Source organism: Peromyscus maniculatus, chromosome X (assembly GCF_049852395.1).
Source record: "Peromyscus maniculatus bairdii isolate BWxNUB_F1_BW_parent chromosome X, HU_Pman_BW_mat_3.1, whole genome shotgun sequence".
Taxonomy (NCBI): domain Eukaryota; kingdom Metazoa; phylum Chordata; class Mammalia; order Rodentia; family Cricetidae; genus Peromyscus; species Peromyscus maniculatus.
The window spans coordinates 8,581,436-8,591,781 of NC_134875.1; the positions used below are offsets into that span (position 1 = coordinate 8,581,436).

A 10,346-nucleotide genomic window follows, 5' to 3' on the forward strand; every position below is an offset into this window, starting at 1 on the left:
TTGGAATTAACTCTTCTTTGAAGATCTGGTAGAATTCTGCGCTGAAACCATCTGGTCCTGGGCTTCTTTTGGTTGGGAGACTTTTAATGACTGTTTCTATTTCCTTAGGGGTTATTGGGCTATTTAAATAGTTTATCTGGTCTTGATTTAACTTAGGTATGTGGTACTTATCCAGAAAAATGTCCATTTCTTTTAGGTTTTCCAGTTTTTTGGAGTAGAGGTTTTCGAAATTTGACCTTATAAGTCTCTGGATTTCCTCAATGTCTGTTGTTATGTCCCCCTTTTCATTTCTGATTTTGTTGATTTGGATTCTCTCTCTCTCTGTCTTTTGGTTAGTTTGGATAAGGGCTTGTCTATCTTGTTGATTTTCTCAAAGAACCAACTCTTTGTTTCATTAATTTTTTGTATTATTCTCTTAGTTTCTAATTTATTAATTTCACCTTTCACTTTGATAATTTCCTGGCGTCTATTCTTCCTGGGAGACTTTGCTTCTTCTTGTTCTAGATCTTTCAGGTGTGCTGTTAAGTCACTAGTGTGAGATTTCTCCAACTTCTTTATGTGGGCATTTAGTGCTATGAATTTCCCTCTTAGCACTGCTTTCATAGTGTCCCATAAGTTTGGGTATGTGGTGTCTTCATTTTCATTGATCTCTAGGAAGTCTTTAATTTCTTTCTTTATTTCTTCCTTAACCCATTGGTGATTCAGTTGAGCATTATTCAGTTTCCATGAGATTGTAGGTTTTCTGTAGTTTTTGTTGTTGTTGAAATCTAACTTTAAACCATGGTGGTCTGATAGAACACAGGAGGTTATTCTAATTGTTTTGTATCTGTTGAGATTTGCTTTGTGGCCAAGTTTGTGGTCGATTTTAGAGAAAGTTCCATGGGGTGCTGAGAAGAATGTATATTCTTTCTTGTTAGGATGGAATGTTCTGTAGATATCTGTTAGGTCCAATTGGGTCATGACATCAGTTAAGTCCTTTATTTCTCTGTTAAGTTTCCATTTGGGAGATCTGTCCAGTGGTGAAAGTGGGGTGTTGAGATCTCCCACTATTAATGTGTGGGGTTTTATATGTGGTTTAAGCTTTAGTAATGTTTCTTTTACATATGTGGGTGCCCTTGTGTTTGGGGCATAAATGTTCAGAATTGAAAATTCATCTTGGTGGATCTTTCCTGTTATGAGTATGTAATGTCCTTCTTGATCTCTTTTGATTGATTTTAGTTTGAAGTCTATTTTGTTGGATATCAGGATGGCTACCCCTGCTTGTTTCTTAAGAGCATTTGATTGGAAAGTCTTTTCCCAGCCTTTTATTCTTAGGTAGTGTCTGTCTTTGAATTTGAGATGTGTTTCTTGTATGCAGCAGAAAGTTGGGTTCTGCTTTCGTATGCATTCTGTAAGTCTATGTCTTTTTATAGGTGAATTAAGTCCGTTGATATTAAGGGATATTAATGACCAGTGATTGTTCATCCCTGTTATTTTTGGTGGTAGTGTGTGTGTACTTCCCTTCTTTGGTGTTTACTGTTGTGGCTTTATCTATTGCCTGTGTTTTCGAGTGTGTATCTGACTTCCTTCGGTTGGAATTTTCCTTCTAGTGCTTTCTGTAGGGCTGGGTTTGTGGATAGGTATTGTTTAAATCTGGCTTTGTCTTGGAATGTCTTGTTCCTTCCGTCTATGATGATTGAAAGTTTTGCTGGGTATATTAGTCTGGGCTGACATCCATGGTCTCTTAGTGTCTGCATTACATCTGTCCAGGTCCTTCTGGCTTTCAAAGTCTCCATTGAGAAATTGGGTGTTATTCTGAAGGGTTTACCTTTATAGGTCACTTGGCCTTTTTTCTTGGCTGCTCTTAATATTCTTTCTTTATTTTGTACATTTAGTTGTTTAATTATTATGTGTCGAGGGGACTTTTTTTGGGGGTCTAGTCTGTTTGGTGTTCTATAGGCTTCTTGTATCGTCATAGGCATTTCCTTCTTTAAGTTGGGAAAGTTTTCTTCTATAATTTTGTTGAATATATTTTCTGTGCCTTTGAGTTGGTATTCTTCACCTTCTTCTATCCCTATAATTCGTAGGTTTGGTCTTTTCATCGTGTCCCAAATTTCTTGTACATTTTGGTTCATGACTTTGGTGGCTTTAGTGCTTTAGTGTTTCCTTCGACTGATGAAACTATTTCTTCTACTGTATCTTCAATGCCACAAATCCTTTCTTCCGTCTCTTGTATTCTGTTGGTTATACTTGCATCTGAAGTTCCTGATCTTTTACTCAGGTTTTCTATTTCCAGCATTCCCTCTCTTTGTGTCTTCTTCATGAAAATTACAACAAGGTTCCATCTTCCTCTAGTCAGAGTATCAACCATTAAGAAGAGTACTGCTAACAATCATGCTGTTTATAGTTGCCAGTATTATGTGGTACTCAATGTTTCCAATGCTGTGAATGGTCAGAAAACTGATGGTTTTCTTTGTAACAGTGCAAACAATGTTGATAATTTTGTTTTAAACCTCATGTGTAGTAATTTTCAAGGCTTCTGACATCTTGGATATCTTTGCACTAATAATTCCAAAAAAGCATTTGATCATTCAGTGCAACAGTTCTGTGGAGTGCATACTTTCTCTAACTCATTTATTTTTTTAATTGATGACCACATATGATGTGACAGGGGATATAATTCTGAACAAGATAAGCATAAGCTATGTTTACTTGGAACACACAATAACAGACAAGAAGTAAAGAAATACGATGATATTAGATGGTGATAAGAGCTATATTAAAAATAAAATAGAGTTATGCAAATGCAAGTTATATAAGTCTAATATGAGGAAGTTCCATAAACATGAAATGATAAGAAAGGAACCTGTTTTTGAGAAAGTGTAAGAGATGTATATCAGGTTAAAGGCATATCTGATACAAAGAGATCTTGAACCACAAATGAGCTTGGACTTAGTACTAGAAAGACAATTTTTTTAAAATAATGAAATGTAATAAGATAAAACAAAAACTAACGTATCACAATTGGACAAATCAAACAGAAGGAATAGAGAAGGCACAAGAAACAGAGACCTACGCATTCATCCACATACTCAGGAATCCCATAAAAACACTAAACTGGAGGCCATAATATATACTCAGAGGACTCATATTGACCTGTGTGGGCCCTGTGCATAGTGCCTCAGTCTAAGTGAGTTCATATGACCTTTCACTTCCCTGATTTAGAGGCTATTATGAGAAATCTACATGAGTCTGCTTAAGGGGGTAACAAAGATTTAGTAAAGTAATAAAGGAGAAGATACACTTATGAATATAGAACCAAGTGAACAACCACCATCTATTCTGCCTCGGAGTGAATGGATCCAGCTATCCGAATCCACCCCATGGAGAAGGATCACAACCTCTACTCTCTCACTTTAAGAGATCATATACTAGGATTATATTAAGCTTATACCTTAAAGCTAATTGTTGGAACAGATTCCCACTACAAGAGGGTCTTGTTTTCTTGGTGTTCCTCATCCCCTCTGACTCTTACACTCTTTCTGCTTTCTCTTCCACAGGGTTCCCTGGGTCTGAGGGGAATGATTTGATAGAGACATCTCATGTAAGACTGAGTGTCCCAACGTCTTTCACTCTGCATATTGTCTGTCTGTGAATCTCTGTATTTGTCGTCATCTACTGCAGGAGGAAATTTCTCTGATGCTGGCTGAAAAAGGAACTGATCTATGAGCACAGCAGAAGGTCATTAGAAGTAATTTTATTGCTACTTTATTTTTTTTAGAAGAGTAGTACTTGGTTTTCCCCTAGGTACCTGGTCTATCTAGTTTCTGGTTCTTGGTGACCCAAGCAGTATCTGGTATGGATTCCATCTCTTTGAGTGGGTCTTTAGTCAAATCAGTTATTGGTTGGTTACTTCCACCAGCTTTGTGCCACCATTGCACTAGCATATCTTGTAGGCAGGGCAGCATTGCAGACCAAAGGTTTTGTGGCTGAATTTGTGTTTATGTTTCTCTTTTGGTAGCATACAGAGTACCTTTTGTACCAAAGATGCTACAAATATGATAGATGTAGAGGTGAAGGCTCTAGTTAGGCACCAACTTGACTTCTGCATGCTCCATGAGTTGTGCAAGTATTATCTTCAGCAATGGGGTCTTGCTGTCAGTTTGTGGAGAGCAACATATAGATTAGAAACACCCTGGGTTGTTTGGGGATTCATAGGCGACCCTTTGGTCAAAAGCTCAATTAGAATAGCCCAATACCTGTATTAGAAGCTCTTTTTGGTGACAAGAGATGTCTAGTTGAGGCTCTATCTGCACTGTTATTTGTTGTTTTTAGTTAGACCACACACACACACACACACACACACACACACACACACACACATACATACATATATATATATGTGTATACACACACACACATATTAGGAAACTACTATTGTATTAGATTTCTATACCATACTTCAAATGGGCCTTTATTTTATCTGTCTCGCCTTGTATTCCCTCCCTTAACCACCCTTTATCTCCCCTCCCCCTCTCCTGTAGCTAGAGTTTTCCTGGTCCTGCCTGATCCATAGTCAGGACAAATCTCCCTCACCTACTAGTCCCACAGCTGCTCAGACCCAACCAAGTAAACACACAGAGACTCACATTGCTTATAAACTGTATGGCTATGGCAGGCTTCTTGCTAACTGTTTTTATATCTTATATCAACCCATTTTTATTAATCTATAAGTTGTCACGTTGCTTGTGGCTTACCGGTATCTTAACATCTTCTCATGGTGGTGGCTGGCAGCATCTCTCTGTCTCAGCCTTCCACTTCCCAGAATTCTCTTCTCTGCTTGTCCAGCCTGTACTTCCTGCCTGGATACTGGCCAATCAGCATTTTATTTATACAGAGCAATATCCACAGCACTTCCACTTTTTTTTAAAGGAAGGTTTTAACTTTCACATAGTAAAATTACATATAACAAAACAATTATCAATGAAAAATTAGAGTTACAATATCTAGTCTATTTATAATATCTAGTCTATTTGTATTTAGCAAAATTAAAGAAGATATCCTATCTATCCTGTATTTGTGAGTCCAAGGTTTCTTATCTAACTTATCTCTTATCCTTACTAAGGAAAAGTATAACTATCTAGTCTTCAACTATATCAAAGACCTCAGAAGGATATATTACCTGAGAAATGGGAGACGGATGCAAGCAACTTTCAGGAGTCTTGTGAGAGTAGACGGAGACAGCTGGCAGCCTGGATAGTCACCTAATATTCCTTTGTAAAGTTGGGTAATCTGTCTTCAACCCACAGGCCTGGAGTCTCTCAGTCATTTCTCTCTGTGTCCTGTAGAATGTCTGGCAGTTTCCTCTGCAAAGCATGAACCTGAAGGACCATTTCGCCAAGCAACATTCAGTGGCCGCCTTCCTATGAGTCCTGCATGTCCAGTCGATCAAGCAGTCTAGGCAAGAACAGTTTCTTGCCTAAATGACTATTTTTGCCAAGAAAAAGATAAACTCCATATAGAGTGTCTTTGATGTCCATCCTCCTCTCTGAAGTAAATATCAGCTGCCAGGAGCTGATATGTCTCATTTTCCAAAATGTCTAAATTTTTAAAAATATTTTAAATGCCATATTCTGTAGGTCTTTGAAGTGTTTGAACATTACCTACCTAACTGAACTATATCTATGTATACCTAGAAAACTTAAATAAGACAGCTACAAGTTTGACTATCATAAAAGACTGTTAATCTGTATTTCTTAATTATCCATTACAATCTAAATGAGTTACATAAACATAATACCGTAAACAAGAGTAAAAATATACACACAGTATAACAAAACTAACTTTAAATTTGTATCAATAAACTAAAATCCATAGCAGTGTAAAACATTGTCAAACAAGTTATTGCTCTTTAAAAGTAGGTTCAACAATCTAACCTTTTATCCCATAATATCTATATCCTGTATATCTATACCATATCCCCATTTCTTTATTTTAGAATTATATTGTATTTATAATTAACCTGCTTTAAATAAAAATATTGGTTTTTCTCTGCCCCACACCAGAGGGCTCTTCTGATATGGGACACAAGAATCGCTCAACCTTTTCTTTTAGGAATATGCTTGGGTTTAGAGAAGGAATGAGCCAATTCCGTCTCCAAAGCCAGCTTGGTATATTTGGGAATTGGGGCATAGCTTCTCTTACTATTTCCTTCTGGGGGGTGCTGTATCTTATAGGGAGACAAAGAAAATTTTAGGATTATGGAGTAGTTCATGAGGGTGAAACGTCTGAGCCAGTTGCCTTGAAACCATTCTGGATGTTGGATCATCTGGGCCATGGTGTCATCAGAGACCTTTCAGAGGGTCTTGGCTGATCAAACCTGATGTATCTTAATCTGGAACAAATCAGTAGCCTCTTGCTTTCTGTGGAAACAAAAGCAGAACCTCCTTTCCAAAGCAACATATCCTTAGATCCAAATTTTAAAGTCAAGATACCTTTAAGATATGCATACTGTCTTAACTTAACAGCTTTTGAGATCAAATGTTTTTCTGTAGTTAAAAATATCAAAGTCAACATTATCCAGATTATCTGTGTGATATCCATCTTTAAATGGCTTATTTTTATAGTAATTTTGCTGTCTCTTTAAAGACTTTATTTTTTAAAACTATGTATTTCTTTATATAACTGTATATATACCTTTTTTGTCTCTTTCAAGCCTATATATATTTCAGACATTGTAAACCATTTCATCTAAATCTGTCTTATTGTGAACCTATTGCTTTAAACTGCAGCATTTTAAGACTAAAACAGTGCTGTGACTGCTGGTTCCACCTACCTAAGCTTCCCAACATGGCGGTGGTCTGCCAGCTCTGGGAGCCATCAACTCTTAGAAACAGTGGGTCTATGCTTTTATCAAAGCAGTGTGTAGCTCAGAAACTTCTTTTTTTTTAAACTAGTAAAGGCTAAATCCACAATGTACCATGTTCCATGGCTTACAGAACCATCTGTGTAACTCTGCAGGAATAGGTCAAGCTCACATGTTGCGAAACTCACCATAGAGAAGCTCAAGCCCACATGTTGCAGTGTCTAGCTGCCTTTATGAGACTTGAAGCAGGATCCTGGTTTTGGCTCCCTTTAGAATTTTTATTAAATATTCTCAGGTTTAAGGTAGAAACTCAAGCTGTTAGGTGCCATTTGTAGCTAGAGTTTTCTAGTCCTGCCTGGCCCATGGTCAGGACAAATCTCTCTCTTACACCAGTCCCGCAGCTGCTCAGACCTAACCAAGTAAACATACAGAGACTAATATTACTTATAAACTGTATGGTCATCACTTCTCGGCCTTTTGGCTAAGATCAAGTGTAGTATAAACTGTATGGTAGTGGCAGGCTTCTTGCTAAATATTCTTACATCTTAAATCAACCCATTTTTATTAATCTATAAGTTGCCATGTGGCTCATGGCTTACTGGTATCTTCACATCTTCTCATGGCTGTGGCTGGCAGCATCTCTCTGCATCAGCCTTCCACTTCCCAGAATTCTCTTCTCTGTTTGTCCTGCTTATACTTCCTGCCTTGCTACTAGCCAATCAGCATTTTATTTATACAGAGCAATATCCAAAGCACTCTCCCTTTATCCTCATATTTCGGGCCCCCAAATCCAACTGTAACTATCCTATTTCCCTTACCTAACAAGATCTGTCCTTTGCCCCTTAATCTATATATAACCTCTGTGATTTTGTGAATTATCATTGACTTAACAGCTAATATCTACATGTAAATGAATGCATACCATATTAGACAATGAGTATTTTAAATTAAATGTGGTACATTGATCCAAAGGACCTGATATTATTAACAGGAGTTGACTCAGTTCACCCTTAGAACTTTGTAAATGTTAGTCATGTTTATGCCATAAGTGGTAGGATTATTAGATTACTTTTAATTTTGTTTCTCCATACCTTATTTTTGTTCATCTTGTGCATATGCACATGTGTTTGTGTCTGTGTGTATGTGTACATGCATGCATGCATGTGTACACATGTATACAAGTGCACACAAGCATGTGTTCCATAATTAATTTTTGTCTTTCAAGTCAGGGGCCCTCACTGAACCCAGAACACACTGATTTGGCAATCTTGCCAGCCAGTGATCTTCAGGGATCTATCTTTTTGCCTCTTTAGCCCTAATGTTAGATGTACACACCATTATGCTTCACTTTTATGTGATTTTTAAGGATATAACTTCCAGTTTTCATGCTTTCCCAGGAGGCAGTTTACTGACTCAACCATATTTCCAGTATCTCTTCTTCCTTCCTTCCTTCCTTCCTTCCTTCCTTTCTCTCTCTCTCTCTCTCTCTCTCTCTCTCTCTCTCTCTCTCTCTCTCTCTCTCTCTTTTTCCTCCTGTTAAACTAGTGTATGCCAATTGTACAAAATGAACTATGTGTGTGATTGTCTTATTTAGAGTTCTATTGCTGTGAAGAGACACCAGGACCAATTCTTATGAAGAAAAGCATTTAATTGAGGCTGGCTTACAGTTCAGAGGTTTAGTCCATTATCATCATGGTGGGAAGCATGGAGGCACACAAGCAAATATGGTGCTGGAGAGGTAACTGGCAGTTCTACATCTGGATCAGCAGGCAACAGAAAGAGAGAGTGCCACTAGGCCTGGCTTGAGCATCTGAGACCTCAAAACCCAGTTCCAGTGACATACTTCCCCAATAAGGCTATAGCTATTTCAACAAGGCCATATCTCCCAATAGTGCCACTCCCTATGAGCCTATGTGGGCCATTTTTATCCAAACCACCACAGTGATCACATTAGTGGGTGCACACGTGTGTGTGTGTGTGTGTGTGTGTGTGTGTGTGTGTGTGTGTGTGTGTGTGTGTGTCCATGTAGGGGTTCTGGGCAGCTTCATGAATTGTTGAGATAAGGTCTCTCTCTGAGACCTGGGGCTTCAGAATTAGACTAGGATATTTGGCCTATGAGCAGAGGGATCTACCTGTAGTTGCCTCTTCAGCACTAGGGTTATAATTATGTCCCACCAGGTCTGAGTTTTTCATGAGTGCTGAGGATGGGCTGTGACAACTGCATATATTTCTATGCCATATTTTGGTAATGTTCATGTCATCTATTTCCTTCATACATTTTACTTTCTCCTAGCCTGGATCCCCTTCCTTTATCCTATCTGTTCTCACTTAACCTTTATGTCTTTTTGTGTTGCCAGATTCTTTATATGAAGGAAAGTGTATAATACTTGTCTTTCTGTGTTTAGAATATTTTGCTTTTCATTATGTCTTACAGTACCATACATTTTTCTGCAAATAGCATTATATCACTCTCTTTTTGTTTAGTGTGTGTGTGTGTGTGTGTGTGTGTGTGTGTGAGAGAGAGAGAGAGAGAGAGAGAGAGAGAGAGAGAGAGAGAGAGAGAGAGAGAGAGAGTTTATCTGGTCATCTGTTGCTGGACATGAATGCCAGTTCTATATCTCAGCTATTCTAAGTAGTGCAAGAGCAAAAATGTATGAAATTTTCTTTGCAGTAAGTTGGGATCCTTCAGATAGATGCCTGGAAGCAGTAGAATTCTATTACATGGTAGCTATAATTCTAGTTTTTTGAGGACCACTGCAATGATTTCCATAGTGGCTCAGTTAATTTACTTTCCTGACTGCACTCTTCATTGCCTGCAGCCTACAAGGTTTCCTTTTTTTCTGCCTTTTCATGAGCATTTTCTGTATGTTTTCTTGATTCTAGCCATGCACACTTGGATGTGATGGAGTCTCAACACAGTTTTGATTTGTATTTCTTTGTTTCTAGGTTAGTATGTAGCTGGTTTTCCTGGCCCTGCCTGGCCCACCATTAGGACAAATCTCTCTCACCCACCAGTCCCACAGCTGCTCAGACCCAACCAAGTAAGCATACAGAGACTTATATTGCTTACAAACTGTATAGCCATGGCAGGCTTCTTGTTATCTAGTTCTTCTATCTTAAATTAACCCATTTCTATTAGTCTATAAGTTGTCACGTGGCTTGTGGCTTATCTGTACCTTACATCTCGGTTTTCATGGCTGAAGCTGGCAGCGTCTCTCTGCCTCAGCCTTCTGCTTCCCAGAATTCTCCTCTCTGCTTGTCCCGCCTATACTTCCTGCCTGGCTACTGGCTAATTGGTGTTTTATTAATTAACCAACTAGAGCAACACATTTAAAATACAGAACATCCCACAGCAATGGTGTATAATTTTTCAGATATTCATTGATCATTTTTAATTTTTCTTTTGAAATTTATCAGATCATTTGTCTATTTATTGTTTGAATGATTTCTGTATTTTTGGTCTTTAGTGTTTTGAGTTCTCAATACCTTCTTGATGATAATT

The 10,346-nt window shown here is 38.0% G+C and overlaps 1 pseudogene; it reads left to right on the plus strand.

Moving 5' to 3' along the window:
- Nucleotides 1-7,305: 7,305 nt before the first annotated feature.
- On the plus strand, nt 7,306-7,506 carry LOC121825983 (U2 spliceosomal RNA; annotated as a pseudogene).
- The last annotated feature ends 2,840 nt before the right edge of the window (nt 7,507-10,346 follow it).